Here is a 20000-nt window from a genome sequence, read left to right on the forward strand (position 1 = left end):
TCATTTGAATCCAGGTCGCCGGTTTAGTGGTATGGTAGTGACTTAGCCGTTTCATCCATTCTAGCCTAGGGAACCTGTAAAAATGCCTGCTGATTGCCTAATCCCTTTTTGGGAAAATGTGCCCTCTGCCTATTAAAACCTAAATATCTTTGCCTCCGAAGAACATAAAAACATGAAATAGGTTGTACTTAAAAGCCAGGACCCTCATCTTGCATTAGAACGTGTTCATTCAGCTCTAACATATGCACATTTTTAATTTTGAAAAGCTCAAATCTCAAGATCCTGAATCCAGCGTATATGTCGCTCCAGGCGCCAAAGGTCAAACAACATAGGCCTATATGCTGCATCAGGCTAAAATGAGTTAAGCCACAGCCAAGGTCCACATTTGCGACTGGGAGTGTTACATCTTCCATGCAGCATTTCAAGGCTCACCTCAGTCCCTCTTAGCAATAAAACAAAGCTTTAGTAAGACGGGAAATGAGGAGACTTTCACAGCAAGATAGAGAAAGAAAAGGAGGAGCCAAGCAAAGAGAAAGACAGCCATCTGGCAAAAGAAGGGCTCTTCAATGAATATCTCCTCTTTGACGAGCACTTGAGAGGATGTGATTCTTCATTGATTGTTGCCTATTCTCTTCTGCCAGTAATGAAGCCACAAGATACAGCCCCTTGTTTATGGTTATATATCTGAAGACTCATCTTGGTCTGATGGCTTTACGCTGGCATATATCATCTCTCTCTCTCTAAATATTCTTCTTTATCTGTGTGGAGGGACCCCCTGAAGCAGCGATAATGCCAGTTTATGATCCATCACTGCAGCCACCTTCAATGAAAAGCTCCTGAGAAAAAATAGCCCACTAAAAAGATCTTCTTTCTCTCTTTTGGAACACACTTCCCTTCAGGTTTTATGCGATTGCATCCCTCTGGCACATAAAAATGAAATTAATAAAAATAAATAATTAATGGATAAGAACGAAACGGCCAAAAAGAAGGGGAAAAAATCTACAAAGGAGTTTGAGGTCCTGCTGTTTCTCTGTGTTGCATCACAACCATTCATCTCACTTCAAAATGAGTCTGAATATCCCCTAGCCACACAGACACAGACACACACAGACACACACACACCACTTCAGGACCCTCAGTCAGCATGATGAGGGTGGATTAATCACTAGTTTAACAAAATCACGAACACTAATAGCCCCTGCGGCGATTGGAAGTTAAGTCGTTCATTAAACGTTAAACATGGGAGGACTTCTCGCTCGCTCTCTCTCTGTCTCTGTCTCTGTCTCTCTCTCTTTGGCATTCAACTCGAAACCAGAAACTCATCTTTTGGTCAGCCTCATCACCATCAGCTTCCCCGCAGTGGTCTCCTAGGTTGAAAGAATTTAACTTTTTTTTTTTTGAGTGACACTATCCAATATCCATCCAATATTTGGTATAGCACAGCACAACATGACTTGCCTTATAATGGTAGCCAGAAGCAGAAGCTTTGTGTTGAGTGAATCTCCCCATTGGCATTATATAAAGTCTTTAAGACCTATGCGCATGACCGATATTGTGCGCTTGGGTTGCCGACACAATCTAACTCCGGAAAGATGGAGAGAGGTTGAATAGCATACGTTAGCTTTGGCCATTTTGAATCACTTGTACTTGTACTTTTCAACCACTAGGCCTACTGGCAGGGCTGGACTGGGACTGAAAAATGGCCCGGGCATTTTTGCCATAGACCGGCCCCAAACACACACAGGCCACTTTCATACTATATCTTGACTGGCTGAATCCACTGTCTACATTGACGATGGACCAATGGGCCTACCACTTTAAATTGTCTGCAACTCCCCAGGAAGACAATCACAACAGTACCGGCCCCTGGGGGCTGTCGGCCCACCGGGAACATGCCCTGTATGCCAGATAACCAGTCCAGCCCTGCCTACTGGAGAAGTTTTAAGAGTGTGGGTTTTTGAGCATTCTATGAAAAGAATGTGTTCTATAACAATGCAAGATTCTACAATTCCATATTAAATTGAATGACGCCCAGAATTCTATAGAACTTTCACTGCCCGAACATTCCTGTCACACCGGTGTGACGGTACCAGAGAGAGTAGAGAGAGAGAGAGAGAGATTCCGTTGGCCCATTGTTTCCAGGTTCTACTATTGCGGGGGGGGGGGGGGGGGGGGGGGGGGGGGGGGGGGAGGGGGGGCTTTAGGCAGACCTAAGGACTGTTCTATTCATTGTAGGAGTATTATGACACGCCCCTTTAGGCAGACCGGAACCTGGTCATGTTAGGTGCCCAGAGCAACCTATTACATTGGCATATCTCTATATACTTAAACAATCTCTGACGGTACACTCTTAAAGGTTAAAAAACATGTCTTCTTGCAATACTTAAGCACAAGACATGTTGACTACTACTTTTGTACTTCCACTTGAGTATGGTATTAGAAGAGCACTTCTACTTCTACTCAAGTCACTTTCTTGATTGAGTATACGTGTACTTCTATCAATAACTGATACTTTTCTTACATTACATATTCTAATGATGTTTTGCTATACTTTTCCTGCGTCCCCCCTAGCACCCTCTTGCGGCCCTCCAGGGGTCCCGGCCCCGCAAAATAAAGTGTGCGTTGCAGTGTACGTAGCCTACACATTGTTATCAGAGGTAGAAAGAGTACAGAAGAGTACTCAAAAGTAAAAGTAGGCCCTACCAATCTAAAAATCTACTCAAGTAAATGTGAAAAGGACCTCCCTTAAAATGTAATTTGAGTAAAAGTATTTACTTTTAATTAGCTTTCCCCTTGAGAAGTTAATGTTTTTTTTCTTGATTATCGTCCTTCATAACCTGTACCTCTTGCTTGGCACCAGCAGTCATCTAACACATTGATCCAAGTTAGGACAAGTAAACTTGTACAAGTAAAATAGTGCAAATGCTGTGTGCGATCTTGCATTATCTTTCATTTCAAGATTGTTTCATTATTTTGCATGGCATTTATATCTATCAGTAAATATTTTTTAGTCAGTACTCAGGCCAGGTTCCAGTATAATTGAGTAAAGTAGGCTACTTGGGGCCAAATGTACTCAAGTACAAGTAAAAGTATTAATTACTTATTACGTATTAAATAGGCTACTACGTAAAAATAACAAAGTATGTATAAAAGCTATACAATTGATACTTGAGTAAAAGTAATTAGTTACTTTCCACCCCTGATTATTACATACCTAGTGCATACTTAGGTACAACATGCTATTACTCTCTCTGTTACTTTAAAGACACTGAACTTGGGTATAACACTGAACAAAATGGCAAGCCTGCCTCTGAGCTGTCGCTCCAAAATAGACGTGGTGCACACGTAGAAAGAGACTCATGCATTTGTATGTGCAGCAAAATAAGGGTTCATGAAAGCAGGAAACAAAAGGTAAAGAAAATGAAATTTGTCATGGATGAAAGCGTATGGCCTATGTGCTTCTGAAGAAGCTGGCACAGGGGCAATCTAAACCCATGTTCACCTCTTTGTTCTCCTTCCCTTTTTTATATGGCTATGTTTTCCTGTCAATTTATTTTCCTTGCTTTCAAATGTCAGATGAAACGCTTCTGAAATTTACAAGCAGCTCAGTGAAGTCTCAGAGAAATGTGATGAAACAACTGAAGTAGTGTGGTGGTGATCAGACTCAGAGCTACCGGTAAGACTTAGGCAGAGCTTTCTTTCTTTCTTTCTTTCTCTTTCTTTCTTTCTTTCTTTCTTTCTTTCTTTCTTTCTTTCTTTCCCATACCTTCCTCTCTTAATGTCTCTCTCCCTCTCTCTCTCTCTGTCCAGTATACCCCCTCTCTAACAAGGACAAATCCTGCAATTAGCCATAGCGAAATACCCACTTCCGTGCGTTGGGACTTGAAAGAAAGACAAGGCTCAATTTGCAGCTGTCAACACACTCAACATCTCCTGTTTACCCGCATCCCCCCCTTGTTTAGTCAGTCATGTTCATTCAGAACTGAAGCAGCACAAGATTTTTCTTTCTTTCTCCCATTTCCACAGTTAACAGCAACAAAAAGCTGGTCCACTGGTAACTACTATGTGTGGCATGTGTGTATATCAAGTAGGCCTACATGAAGTTCCCTATCACAGGAAATGGGAACTACTGCGTAAGTTCTGCCAGGAAGATTCGAATGACTTCGGCTGTCTGCCAAACTTTTACTAACCATTCAGACACAACAGGCATCTCTCTCGCATCAGCATCATCCCCTGACTACCACCCAATCACGGCACGCGATTGGGATCATCCTTTCTCTACCAGCCAATAGATTGTCATCACATTTCTTTCAAAAAATATCCTGTATAATACTGTTCTCTGCTTTCTAGCGTAAGTCGACTTGGATGACACTTCCACCCATCCTCCCACCGTCACCAGGGGGTTCCCGTCTGAAATGGGGCGGGCTACGCTCGCCTCCATCTCTGATGGGAGGATATACGCAGCACTCCTGCCACAGATTTGAAGGAGAAGTGAAAAGAAATCCCGCACACTGTCCATTCCACCAACAAACTTTTTTTTTTGTGTTTGTAACTTTACTTGAAGAAGGTCGGATGACCGAAACGTTGTATAAAAGTTTGTTGGTGGAATGGACAGTGTGCGGGATTTCTTTTCACTTCACTGACAACCCGGCTGGGATAACATCCTACGCACCTGCCCAACTACAGAGGTGTGCAAAAGCGTCTTTATTGAACAGATTTGAAGAAAAAGAGGGGAGCTTGCGCCAAAGAGATTCACATACAGTACATCACAATTTAACCTCATTGTTAAATAGCCTAAATGTCGATAATGTTTATTTTGCCTCTCGAGTCTTCATGGTAGGCTTTGAGACCCCATCCTCCCCCTTTTCTATAGAACTCCAACGCCATTTTTAGGTTTCTATTTAGTGTGCATGGGGACCTTCTGTGCATGCCAATGAGGTTAGGGGGGTTGCAGGTGAGATTGCATGCACCACCCATCCGAGGCGTCCCGATCAGTGCCTGTGCTAAATTAAACACGGTTGTCGTGCCAGGCAGGTGCTCATGCCATTGACACACATGCTCGCTTGGCTGCACACACACACATGCACACACACACACACACACACACACACACACACACACACACACACACACACACACACACAGAAAATAAAATGGTTAAAGATTAGATTAGATTATCCTTTATTGTCTCTTCAGGAGACAAATTCAGAATGGACATGAGAAACGAGAGAGAGAGAGAGAGCGAGAGAGAGAGAGAGAGAGAGGGAGGCCTACAGTAAATTGCCGTCTTGCAGGAATGGCAGAATAATGTCTGAGAAAGCAGATTAAAAGCAGGACGACAGATTTACCTCCATTTGAATGAGAGTCAAGACATATGAATAAATACGATGCTAGCACTTACACGAGAGAGAAGGCACAAGAAATAGAAGTGGAGGAGGGAAGGAGAGGAAGAAGAGGACAGGAGGACAGAGTAGATGACAGAGGAAAAAGAAGAGAAGAGAAATAATAGGAGAAAAGAAAAGAAGAGATGATGGCAGGAAGTGAAAGGGAAATGCATTTAAATGATGCTCACCATAAAACAAGACGGAACAGAATTTTATTCGCGTGGGTGGGTGAGGGGAAGTGATGTGGAGGGAAACATACACCTTCAGCCCACAACCCGTTCAACTTGAACGCCCTCTACTTCTGCACACTGGAGGTGCAAGATTTTGGACAGGTGCTATAATGGCCTTACACAGTGACTGTGAAGATGCGAGCAGTCACCCCCAAGTGGGGGGTAAGGCAACCATGAAGATGGGAGGAAAAACGGAAACGAGGGTCAGAAATCCAAAATATAGGGGTATTTTATTTTTTACAGTGCAGTCTTAAATGTCCAAGTGTAGGCAAAAATCCAAAAGTCAAAATCCAACAAAAAATAGCAAAAATAATATTTCAGTTCCAAAAAGTGCAAAAAATGTCCATATACAAAATAATGCCAAATAAATACTAACAAAAATCCTAAGAGCTTTTAGCCCCGGTATCGGCAACAAAGTCTCGCAAAAATTGTAGCATAACAGCAGAGTGGCACTTACATTTTTCGGACAGCCTCACTTGCAGCCTCTGGTCCTTCCCCCTCTCTCACCCAAACAGAGAATGAGGGCATCTTAAATACAAAACCCAGGTACCATCTAATTGCACCAATCAGAGCCCCTTGACACCCCATTGGTTCTCCCCCCTAAACAACCAATCACCTTTCCCCACATAATATTTACAGAATTAAAATTGGCCAAAACAATATCAAAATACATATACATTATTCCCCCCACCAATGACATGTCACAATACCAAAAACAAAATTACAAATGAGTAACCAAAGGGCGAAAATAACAAACAAAATAGATTGCGGACAAGCTGACAGTTTGATTGGCAGCTCACCTCAACAGAAAAGGTGCGCTCTCCCAGCGGAAGCGCTTTCGCTGTGGAAGGATGGAGGTGGAGCTGGTGTGTGCTGTCAGGGGCTGTTCACTCACGGAACTTCCTATTAGCCACAATTGGCTAACCCTAACCACGGGACAGTGCAAAATGAATGGGTGTCAATGGAGTTTTTTACCATTATAATTTTTGTGATTTTTTTATATTTTTTTGTCCTGAAATATTAATATTAAGTTCGAAGCTAGAAATAATAAGACCCCATTTGAGTAGCGTTTCGATTATTTTGCGCCACTAGATTATTATATACTGGGTCACAAAGCTCAATTTTTATGGGGCCAAACCCATAAACATTAGCACGATGCTAGCGAGTACAGGTTGAAATCTTCTAACCAGCTGTAAAACTACACACCTGAACGATTTGTCAATACAGCCTATTGTTAAACAACAGTCATAGTGCTTACCAGGAATGTTTTGTTGATAATATTTGTGACTGGAAATGGCAGTAGCAATGTATTTAGCATGGGTTCCCCTTTCCATTCCATACATTTTCCCACATGAAGGACTGGCCTACGCTCGTTACTGCAGAATGCATGCAAAGCTAACTGGCTACAATGGGAACCAATGAGACTGAGCCTTCTCCCCTGTGTTCTAATTTCTCTGGTGCTGTGGACTGGTGAGTGGGGGAATGGATGTTGAATGTTTGTGCAGTGAATGAGTGGACTGGAGGGGAAACTGTGGTGCGTTGGGTAGTGGAACATGCTAGCGGGTACCTCACTAGATGCTGTGGATGTTATGGAGGGACTGTTTTAACGGCAAAGAGTGAAATATGAAATGCGATGAATGAGAACCTCGTGGTTAATGGCGCCGCCCGCGACAACCAAAACTGTCCAAACTTTTCCCCCCAAAGTCACAACATTCACCCCAACAAAACCCGACACAACAAAGTTCATTTACATGTTGCACCAGTCCAGAATCAGTATTATGTGTGTGTGTGTGTGTGTGTGTGTGTGTGTGTGTGCGCGCGCGCGCGCGAGAGCTCCGTTTGCGCAACCGAGAGAGAGAGAGAGAGAGAGAGAGTCATTAGGTGCATTCGACATGTGTCAACGCATGCATGCGCATTTAGACAGCAAAGCACCCTGGATGGAAAATGCTGCATGACGGTTAGATTTCCTGTCAAACTTCGAAATTTCGTCGACGTTGCGTTGACGAGGTGACATGTCACATGGTGTAAAACTATCGCGGGATGAATGCTGCTGCAGTCAGATCTTGCAACCTCCGCAGTTACTTATCCCCTTCAACGCTCGTCGGCGGACTGCCTCCGAGGTCACGCGCCCATGAACTGGTTGGTCAACAACTCACTCACGTGTGTATATGGGTCTTGTCTCACACCTCTACACAAGTTTGCGCAGGTCCCCACTTCAGCTCCTCGTCACTGCCTGTCCCCCCACTCCTCACACGTGGTGCGTGTGTTAGTAGAGCAAACCGGTGCGAGCTCATCGTCTCGTTCATATTTGTGGGCGACTGCAAATGCGCTGTATTTAATAACACCCACATCGTGACAACAAGTTCTCGCTAACGTGCCTTGCGCAACGTCGACGCTCGCAACAAAGTCGTATGCGCTTAATGTACGCGCTTGCAGTTGCAAATGCTGTCCGTGCGCATTCTCAAACGGAGCGGTGAGGAGGGGAAGAGAATTCACATCCTCACAGTGCCCAATAGAAAATATATATTACAAGACAAGACAAGACAGGATGTAAAAGTTCTTAAAAAAGATAATGCTGGAAACAATCACAACATAGCCTAATTTCATAGCATCAGGACCTATACTAGCGCAGGAAGACTGTGAAGTTCTAGCCTACTTATCTGAGACATTGCCACACTCCAAATTCACATTCGTAATATAATATAATATAATATAATATAATATAATATAATATAATATAATATAATATAATATAATATAATATAATATAATATAATATAATATAATGCAATATAATATAATATAATATAATATAATATAGGGCGGCTAATATAATATCATATCATATCATATATCATATCATAATATACAAACTGTATTATAGGCCTAATGATAGTCTCCATCTTTCAAACTCACATACTACATCTGAACAGGTAGACAGGTAGACAGGTTGACGAGACTCATAAACTTAAGTCTAGAGAGATACAGTGTACTGGAGAGGAGATGCAAAGAGGCGGAGATGCAGTACGTATAGCCACAGTGCCTATAGGTCCAAGGAAACAATGACCACAGCATCAGTGTGACATGCAGGTAAACTATTCTTACAGTGCCTGTTAGGCCAGGGTTATACACCGTATAATATGTCATATAATTATTACAGCGCAACGGGCGTGGGCATTAGCTTATTAGCAAGTTAGCCACAGATGTTTACATCACCACCATCCCAACGGTGAGTCAGCACTTTTCCCACCATGTGACCTCTTAGTGATTCGAACCAGACTGACCCATAGGAATTAATTGGAATTCAAAATTGGATTGACAGCCCTTTAGCCTAGTGATGCTGGAGGCGAAACAGAGATTGGCTATTATGTTTCAGGGAGTTGCCTATTGTAAAGTGCATGCACATTTGGTTCTAAGTTGCGTAATGAGTATTTAAATGCCTAATCACATTAATTGTGTCAACACGTTTTCAAGTAGGCCTACCTTACCCAACTTGTGTGTTCAAGGCAGACTGTGAAATGTCTTAACTGTCTCGACTAATTTAACAATTTCATCTCACCGCTAATAGGCTAAATGTATCCAGGGAGTGGTTCTGTCAAGACCGATACAGTAGGTGTACCGTCTTACTAAGTGAAATGTACACAATGTACACAATACAACTTGTACTCTAGTGAAGCTGAATCTTTAAACTAGAACATGATCAGTGTCCAGAATGCAAGACATCAGGTAAACCTTGATGGATGAAGAGTGTTGCTCTTCTTGCAAATGAGAAGAGATGTAATGAAATGCAAAGGACAAAATGAAACAAACAAACGAAAGTCCTCTGCCACAGCCTGAGGGGTGGAATGAAAGTGGAGGCAGGCGCAAGGCGAGGGTCTACTGGCTTTGTCGATCGCCCACCGACATCATGCCCTAGGCTACCTGCCGCCCACCTGCTCATCAGGGGTGTGTGTGTGTGTGTGTGTGTGTGTGTGTATGTGTGTTCGTGTGTGTGTATAGGTAGGCTACATGCCCTGGATACACAAATATTGTATGTATACGGTGCGCGCTTGCGCACGCACACACACACACACACACACACACACACAAACACACACACACACACACACACACACACACACACACACACACACACACACACAAACACACACGTACAAGCACACACACAGACCTGCAACTCAGACCTGCAAGGTAAGCCCAGTATGTCCCCTGAGTCTGAGGAAGCAAGTGTTGCCAAGTCTCCACACAGCAAGAATGCAAATTACAGTCACTTGCGAGTTATTATTCACTCTTCACTAAAAAAATACGGCTAAGCAGTCAAAATTCACATGCAGGGCCCTCAAAAGTAAATTATTGTTTTGTGTCTGAAATCTGAAGCAGATATCTCCATATTTTCCCTAGGAGAATTATTGGTGGTGAATGTTGCAAATGTCTATTTCTGCTCCACACACTCTTGTTGAGTGTCACTTCCTCTTGTCCCACTCAACCACTTGAAACAGCCTTTTATCTTTTTTCTATCCTTCTAGACATCCTTCTATCTTTCTTTCCAACTTTTTAAATTCTCTTCTCCTCTTTATCTCCCTCTCTCTCATCTCACTCAATCACTCAAAGTAAAGTGACTCTCTCTCCCTGTTACTTTCTATGCTCTCTCTCATGGATGACTCATCATTCTGTCATAATCTTGGCAGCCATCTTGAGCCAAGTGCACACTGCACCACTTCATAAAACAAACTCTGAGGGTGCGTTCAAATATGCGTCCTCCACTTGTTCTCTCGTACCAGGAAGTAATATGTCGTGATGACATCACTGGCATCAGCATTATATTTCAATATCTTGCATTTTCTCATTTGCAAACTGGATGGTGAATGAAGAATAGTCCCCCAAAAATTGTTTGTGGCTAGGCTGACAGCGAGGAAATATAGGCCTAATTGTTTTCTCCATGGAGGAGGGGCATCAGCAAAATGTGAGGCCACATGCACAAGTGGAGTAGCCTGGCTCTCACACAGACCCTTCGTGCTTCGTGCATCTTTGTTAAACTTTGTGAGCTCGCACTTGGGTCTGGAAATCTTAGACGAGACCAAAGGAATCAGATATTTCACAGCCTGTCCTATAAGAATCGCGGGGCGGGGAATATACAAGTTAGTGGTTGAAGTAGTACTGATTTTTTTTAAAAGCCATTCCCCAATCAGGTTCGAGCTGTTTTGAACACACCCACGCCTTTCCAGAGCTAAGCGCTTGACAATATTCCAGATGGTTGGTAACAAGTTACAAGTGGAGAACGCAACGTTGCATATTGGAATGCGCCCTGAGTCCTCCATCCTCAGTCCACCACGTTTCTCTAGGTAGCCAGCTCTTAAGGGCGGGTTATGCTTCCTACTTGTGCCACAGAGTGAGCTTGTCGCAGCCATGATGCAGTTAATTTCGGTTTATGCCCTGTTTTGAAGCACGGTCTGCGCGATGTCATTCCACGTTCAATACAAAGAGTAAACTAGACGTGTCGGTTGTTTTTTAGCATCACAGACTCGACGACAATGAAAATGAAACATTAAATCTTTATATCACGTGCATGTTTGATCGCACTGGCAGCCACAGTGGTAGTTTGGAACAAAGAAGTGGCTCATTTGTCGAGGACGAAGCGGAATGTTTCCTCGACCTCGGAACCACTGTTCAACTGTCCAAATAACTTCAGCGTCGTAACTTGCAAGCGCACGTGTTGTCTTTGGTTCGTGTAAATAAATCAAACAACAAAGCACGGGCAACTTATTTAATGAAGAGCTCACAGTCCGTAGACCGACGAAGGTTAGAACAAGGAAGTAGCGCTTGTTCTCGACTCGAGGACAGAGCAGGCTGGTCGAGAGGACCAATCAGAGACCTATTTTCGCCCTTTCACGCCGTCGCTCCCTGCGTCGAGACACAATTTTGGGGAGGTTCCCCAGAGTACCTGCGTGATGGGGGGGGCTTCACTACGTTAACTGCGCGGCTCACTGCATTACGACGCAGGGACGCTGGACTGGAGGCATAAACCACCCTTTAGTCACATGGGTATTTCTCAAAGTGAAGTGTCCTAGCCTTGCTAAGACGAGTAACGGCCATTTTCTGCGGATTTCACTAAAGAGTAGCCTATCCAATTATTAATTATTACACAATTAGAACTAGTTATTGGATACTCTTTGGTGAAATCAGCGAAAAATGGGTGTCACTCGTCCAAGCAAGGCCCAGACAAATACCCACTGTGTGCTGCTTTAGTGAGCTCCGGAGGCCATTGGTGTACCTCTCCAGGTAACATTCACTCAATCCTGGGTGTGTATTCTTCAGCACCCTCTTCATGGGTGGTGAAGGGTCCTTCTCTGTGACTGAGGTGGACTGTAGTCCTATTGTACCCTCGTACTAATCTCATTCGTACAGAGGGAGGGTCGAATTGAGAACCATTTACTGGATGGAGCAGGGTGTATTTTGAAATTCAAAATGCTCGTCTTATTTTAACCAGACACTAAACTGTAGCCATGACACTAAAGCACGATTAGTGGTGTGTGTGCATGCAGAGTGTGTGTGTGTGTACACGAGTCTGTGTTCATCTTTTGCCAATTTGGTGTTTGTCTTTATGTTGTCCAGTGTCAGTGATGTTTCGACTGTTTTGTATACATCACCTTGGGTTCCGCATTTGACGATCGACAGTCTGTGACAACATATTTCTGTCGAAGCCAGGACAGTGAAAGGTTTCCTCTATCGCCATTCGCCAAGTAGAGTACTTCCTAGGCTACTGTGTGTAGTGAGCTCTGGTCCCTCTTGGCATGTGCCTCTCCAGGTAGCCAGCTGTTGTTGACTGAGTAGCTCTCTAGGTGAAGTAGTAGCCTACTCAGTCATGCACTCTGTCCACAGGTAAGTAGCCCATCCCTCTCTCTCTCTCTCCCTCCTGAGAGGCCCTCTTCGGCTCCTTCTCTGGACAGCAGAACTCTCTTGAAACCTGCACTTGTGAAAACCCTTCAGGCAAAGGATATTCAGGTCACTATAAGCTGTAAGTGCAATCTCTCTATCAATCTCTTACAATCTCCGTCTACACCCCCCCTCTCTCTCTCACACACACACACACACAACCACACAGTTTTATTGGAGAACGAGCTTATGAATCATGCATCAATTAAACTGCTGTCAATAATACAGAAAAATAACCAGATCTCTCTCTCTCACACACACATACACAAACACACAAAGAGAGGCAGTGTACCGGTAGGCCCAACACTTACGTACTGTACATTATCAGTCTGACAACAAATATGGTGCAGACACCCCACCCCTCTTGTTATTTCCTTCCTGTGTGTCCAAGTGAGAGACTGGTATGATTGATTGCTGTCCTCCCTAGACATGTAATAGGGCCGATTACACACACAAACATACTCCAGACACACACACACACACACACACACACACACACACACACACACACACACACACACACACACACACACACACACACACACACACACACACACACACACACACACACACACACACACACACACACACACACACACACACACACACACACACACACACAGTCTGCCTGAGTGGCGAGATGCCCATCATCATAACGTTCAGCTCTAATAAATTAGCTAATGCACCGCTGTCTGTGTGTATGTGTGTGAATTCTCTTCTGAGTGTGTGTGTGTGTGTGTGTGTGTGTGTGTGTGTGTGTGTGTGTGTGTGTGTGTGTGTGTGTGTGTGTGTGTGTGTGTGTGTGTGTGGTTGTGATTGGAGGCATAATGATACAGCTTGTAGATCATCAGAGTCCATTTAGGTGGCCATTCTGTCTGCACACTAATGGCGGTCTGCATTCTGTCTGCTCTGGGTTCCTCTGTCCAACTGTGAAGCACAATGAGCTACACCCTTCAGATGAAATTTGAAGAGTTTATTTGCAAAACGGTGAATCCACCATTTTTGACTTTTACATTTTATTATTGAAAATGACTGTTCAGAGGTCCAATCACCTATGTGTGAATTCTTGGCACTCAAATATTTTGGGAACATACTTTTAAAACATATACAAAATCCATTTTGCAATGCAGTGCAATGGAATGCCCAATAAAAAAATGCCAATTTCCCAACATTCTACAAAATGGAGATACACCGTTTTTCAAATAAACCCTTTAATGCAGTGTGTAGTACATACCAATGACAAGTTATTATCATATCATTAATAATAATGATAGTTGTGGCAACTTACTAAACTGATAGCTTGAACATGACACTGATACGTATGTGGTGTAACTGTAGAGTTTCTAAGTTTGGTCTGGAGGTCATTTATTATTTAGCACGCCGTGATATCCATACCATGACTACGTAAGGGTTATGTCTTTACAAATGACTGGATATAAGAAGACATACAGCCATGGATCAATACATACAAAATGACCAGCAGTCTTCTTTTGTTGTCATGTATTATCATATATTTCTGATTGCTATTATGTGCAGTGGTCGAGTTGTAAAATCAAACCAGGGGGGATGGTCAGAGATGGATTCTGATTATCGGGGGTTCGGGGGGTTCTCCCCTGAGAAAATTTTGAAAATTTAGTTGTTAAAAGTGCAATTTTAATACAATATGTGAAGAAGGGAGGCCTGTTTTAGAGGGGGATGATTTTTGACCATTTTCATTGAGGGGGATGATTTTAGACCCTTTTCATTGTTGGGGGGATGGCATCCCCCCTCATCCCCCTACAACTCGAGCCCTGGTTATGTGCTACGTCAATGGTATCTCTGGCTATGTGCTCATCCAATAGCATGTTTCACCATGACGTACACACGCTGATTGTGTCGAGGGGTCTGATTAGACCATGGCAAACACATTTGCTTTAGATAGTGTTAAGTGAGTTTAACCAAAAAGTGTATCATCTGGCTCATATGGTAATGGGAGGGGATACATAAATGCAGTCAACATTGGAAAGCTGAATTTCACCGAAAGAAACATGTATGTCAACATGCACTGTCTCCATAGGATTTCATTCAAATCTCACACCCATTTATTTTAACCAGGCGCAGACTCAACAAGTAGGCCTAATAGTTCAATGTAAGGCAAGGTTGAAATGCTCACCGACGACCTCCCTTTTAATTTTGAGACGCTTCGGGCCAACATGCCCCCTTCACCTACACTCTCTACAGGATTTTAACTTGAGGTGTACTCACTTTTATTAGATGTTGTCAAACTTTAATGGCTGTATTTTGATTTTTTTTGTCAGTCAACAACAAATTTAAGCAGTTATATGTTGCTAACAGGTCACTAATCATTGTGTCACAGTGAAATGTCTTTAATGTTGTCGTATGAAAAGATATACTTACAAATCTGCAAAAATGTGAGGGGTGTGCTCACTTCTGTGACATAGTGTATGTTTTATGTGGGGTCACCTAGTGTTAATCAGCATTCATATGGGCAATCACATTCACAAACTGTAGTCCAGTGATTCTCAAACTTTTTCAGACCGAGGACCACTTTGTCCCCCCAAAAATGTTCAGGGACCACCTGTCAATTGAATTGACAGTTGATGGGTGCTAATTTGACATGACTAATTTTGATGCAGATGACTTACTTCTTATCAACAAGTCTGTGTTATTGTGGTTGAAATTAGATTTCAGCTATGTTTAGCTTTGTAATTATGTTATCAATAAAGTCTACTGTTACATTGTCTTGGAAGGGAAGAAATCCTCTCGCGGACCACCTGAGCTCTGTTGCGGACCACCAGTGGTCCCCGGACCACACTTTGAGAATCACTGCTGTAGACCTATACCCAGGTTGCATGGCAAGCAGCCTGTAATGCATATGTGCAGGGATGCTGTCAGGCCAGGGAGTGGGGAGCTGGTGGTAAAGAGGTCAGTTGTCCCAGGCCCAGGGAGAGATGGGGCCCAGAATTGGGTTTTCATCACATTGTATGTACTGGCTTGGGCTGACTTCTTCCGGGGCCCAACCAAAGCAGTCAGTGGCCCTGTGTGTGAGAGAGAGAGTCAGAGGAGAGGAGTAGGCCCAGGTGGGTTGGTGAATTGCTAAATGCAAGCACCCCTGCAGATTAAATTGTGTGTGTGTATGTGTGTGTGCAGATGAGTTCTGCATGCCCTCTATAATGAGGAGGGCAAATGGGGGATAAAACGCAGGCCTGAATCAAGAGCCCACTCATGCGCCCTCATATGCCTCTGCTGCGTGTGTGCGCATATGTGTGTGTAGGTGTGTGTTATTTCCCCAGTAGTGGGCTTCAGACAGGAAATGAAAAAGTCCCCTCTGTGCTTATTTATCTCCCCTGCTGAGCCCTTCTATAATAATGACCCTGCTGCTTCAATTCCTGAGATAACTCACATAACGCATGCACACAAATAAGGACATCATGCACACACACGCATGTGTCTCAAGAAAGCAATGTCTTGGGTGGCCACACACACACACACACACACACACACACACACACACACACACACACACACACACACACACACACACACACACACACACACACACACACACACACACACACACGCACGCACGCACGCACGCACACACACATACACACACACACGTCGTAACGAACATTGAATCCCTCAAAGCATATTGCTGCCTAAACTATAAAATTTGCAGCGTTTGTCTTGGGCCAACCTCATTATTATGGCAATGATGCAAGACAGGTTCCAGACATCACACACAGAGGGAGAAAACCTCAACACGCACGCAAGCATGCACGCACACACACACACACGCTTTGCATGGGACAAGTGTCATGGTGACTCAGAGACCACTATAATAACAGATACTTCTTATCACAAATGAAAAGCATGTACACGCGCACGTGCACACGCACACACACACGGTGTGTTTCTTTCATCTGAAGGCACTTGTGGTGTTTATGAAGAGGAAAACCAGACAAAGCTCAAGAAGATTTCACACCAGAGAAAGTATCCAGTTTTTTTTCATATTTATGTAAAAAGTACAGAAAGGTTTGGGTGACAAAAGAGGCGTGTGTATGTGTATGTGTGTGTGTGTGTCTGTTTTGACTGCTTATCATCGCTGAAATCCATGCTTTATGCAACGTTTCTGACAGTCAAAACAGGGCAGTCAGTTGTGTGTGTGTGCGTGTGTGGTGGATACTAAGTTTACAAGGTCAGAAGTCTCTCCAGCATCATCATGTTCAAATGGGGAAAATGAACAAAAATCACATCAAAGACGTAAAAAGACTGTTTTTGTAACATTACAAACAAGATGCACATACAAAAAGAAGGAGAGCAAAGAAATAAATACATGCTGAAAAAAATCAGTTCATTTGTTTTTTCTTCTCTTAGTAGTAAATGTATACACTTCACAGGGCTTTTTTCTGAGTAGAAACGACTGTTGCGGTACAAAAACTACCAGTCAAGGTGCAAAACACTGAATGTTCTTTTTGCCTTCTTTTTCAACAAACTGCAGATATGAGGATTAGGCTATGGTTTGCTATTAGGCCACGTTTACACATATATATCGCTACTTTTGTAAACGTATACTTTTCAATTTGCTTGGGCCTTTTGTTTACACATAGATTTTCAAGTGGAGATTTCCAAAACGCACCAGTCACAACTGTTTTTTTTGTCCACACGCCGTAAAGTTTTAGAAATGTCCACAATTGTGTAATCACAGCCTTAAAGGGGTAGTCCGGTGTGAAATGGTTTACGTTGTGTCAATATGTGATGCTGAGCGCTGACGTTTGCCTCATACCTTGCATCCAAAGGTCCCCTGCATTCCGAAATCCGAGTGGTAGGCGGGACCCCGCGAGCTAGGTGAAATGCAGCTTCTGTTGGGAGGTCGTGGCACCTGGGTTAGCCATGGGGCTAAATCTTTACTTTACACCCATTTACGAGGCTCAAAGTTGCAAAAATGTTGATCCCGTAGTGTCGGGTGGTTGTTGACATGTAAATCCAGGCACTGAGAAGTTTGATAGTGCACCGTTGTTTTAACTACAATTACGTTTTTGAAGGCTGCGCCTCGGAGGACTCCGCCGGGCGCCGCCATCTTTTTTTTCTAGTCGCGATACGTCAATAGGTCATGTGATACATCACGTGGTTATTGGACTGCAGTCGGAGACCGTCTAAAACTGACTTCAGCTTCAGCGACAAAATATTACAGTACTTATAGGTTTGGTTTGGGTTGTTTTTTTTTACAATGGGTGTTTTGTCGCTGAAGCTGAAGTTTTAGACGGTCTCCGACTGCAGTCCAATAACCACGTGATGTATCACATGACCTATTGACGTATCGCGACTAGAAAAAAAGATGGCGGCGCCCGGCAGAGTCCTCCGAGGCGCAGCCTTCAAAAACGTAATTGTAGTTAAAACAACGGTGCACTATCAAACTTCTCAGTGCCTGGATTTACATGTCAACAACCACCCGACACTACGGGATCAACATTTTTGCAACTTTGAGCCTCGTAAATGGGTGTAAAGTAAAGATTTAGCCCCATGGCTAACCCAGGTGCCACGACCTCCCAACAGAAGCTGCATTTCACCTAGCTCGCGGGGTCCCGCCTACCACTCGGATTTCGGAATGCAGGGGACCTTTGGATGCGAGGTATGAGGCAAACGTCAGCGCTCAGCATCACATATTGACACAACGTAAACCATTTCACACCGGACTACCCCTTTAATCTGGGAGTGTCATTGCCATTAGGACAGTGTTAAGGCCACAAGGGTGAGAGTGTAGTAGGTCTATTATTTTCCATTGGAAGAGGAAGACCAGGGTCTTTGGCAGCGGAGGAAGATACAATACATGCACAGGATAACCACATTACTTCAAAATCGACTGCTGGTGAAGCATTCCACAATAAACTAAATGGACAAGCTCACAATATCACTTCAAAATAGACCAAGGACAACATGTCCCAAAAACGCGATGGACGACAAGATAATCATTGTAATCAGAAAAAAAGTGATCCAAGGACAAAAAAATGTCCCTCGTAAACAAAATGATGGGCAAGATAACATTTCAAAAGACACTGATGAACAAGTTAACCATATCAGTTCAAAAGAGACAACAGGGACAACACAATGTTCCATTAAAAGTAGGATTGAAGATGGAACAAGATCCAAAAGAGACTGATAAAAAGACAACCACAGTAACTCAAACTTCAACAAAACATGAATTGTTGTTAGTGTGGTGGCTAAAAAAGGCATTAGGGTTGGGCATGATGGCGTCACCTGCACACTTGGGGGTGCATTTCTCGAAAACATAGTTGTTAGCTACTTTGATGTTAGCTACATAGTTGTTAGCTACTTTGTTGTTTGCGATGCAATTTCCCAATGACAACTACCCAAGTTGCTAACTGGCGAACAACTACACTTTTGAGAAACGCACTCCTGAGCGTATGGCCTTGTGGTGCGAGGCTCGATGTCATGGGTGGAACGCAGGAAACTAAGGGTGGAAGTAGAATGACTTCCATCCCTTAGCTGAGGTTACATGGCAAAGGCAAGATGTACTGAGTACACTTCAAATCAGTATGAACCCTAAATACGTTTGTAATGATTCTGAAACAAAATAAACATAACATTTTATAGAATGAAATGTCTCTCCCAAAGAAAAAAAACATCTAAATGTCAAAATGTGTTTTCACTGCTATATATAGTATAATACTCAATCAGTTTTATACATGATCCATCAACATATACCGTAACAACAAATCAGCATTAATCAGATAAATGATCGATTTAAACAACAATAGCAAAAATGACAAACTTTTCCAAAGTGCAGTTCAGTTTCCTGAGCGTTATCTCTACAAAAAGCTCAAAAAACGAAAGCTGGAATGGTCTTCCTGCTTGGAAAAGAAAGACAAACACATAAATCTTGTGTTTTGATCAAAATTTCCAGTCATACACTTACATAGTCTTAAAAAGGGTCTGCAATAGAGAAGACATAGAACAATAGGCTTCATCAGGCTGACCATGAGCTGAGTTTAGAATCAAGCTGGCTAGGATCCTCTGATGGTCATGCTGGTGGTCATGTGCTTTCAGAGAGAAAGAGAGAGAGAGAGAGAGAGAGAGAGAGAGAGAGAGACAGAGAGAGACAGAGAGAGAGAAATAAAGTGATAACAAGAGGGCACTGTGGCAAATGAGTTGTAGATTTGTATGTCCTGAGCAGGAAAGCGAGAAAGAAGGTGTTTGCCCACACGTCTAACCGTGAAAATCTCAAATGAGCGCAATTAACATGTTATTACCATAAAGCTGTGTTAATAACACATTAACAACCCTTTTATTAGGGTGTTACAAAGGTTTTCCGTTGGTGTGGCGATTTTATGACGTTGAGGGAGCTGAGTGAGGGAGAGGGCATTACCCGGAAGCCAAATCATGCACTAGTGCGTATGTAAGAGCACTGTGGTTATGAGATGCAGGCCAGTTT

The sequence above is a fragment of the Engraulis encrasicolus genome, chromosome 12 (genome assembly GCF_034702125.1).
Source record: "Engraulis encrasicolus isolate BLACKSEA-1 chromosome 12, IST_EnEncr_1.0, whole genome shotgun sequence".
NCBI lineage: Eukaryota > Metazoa > Chordata > Actinopteri > Clupeiformes > Engraulidae > Engraulis > Engraulis encrasicolus.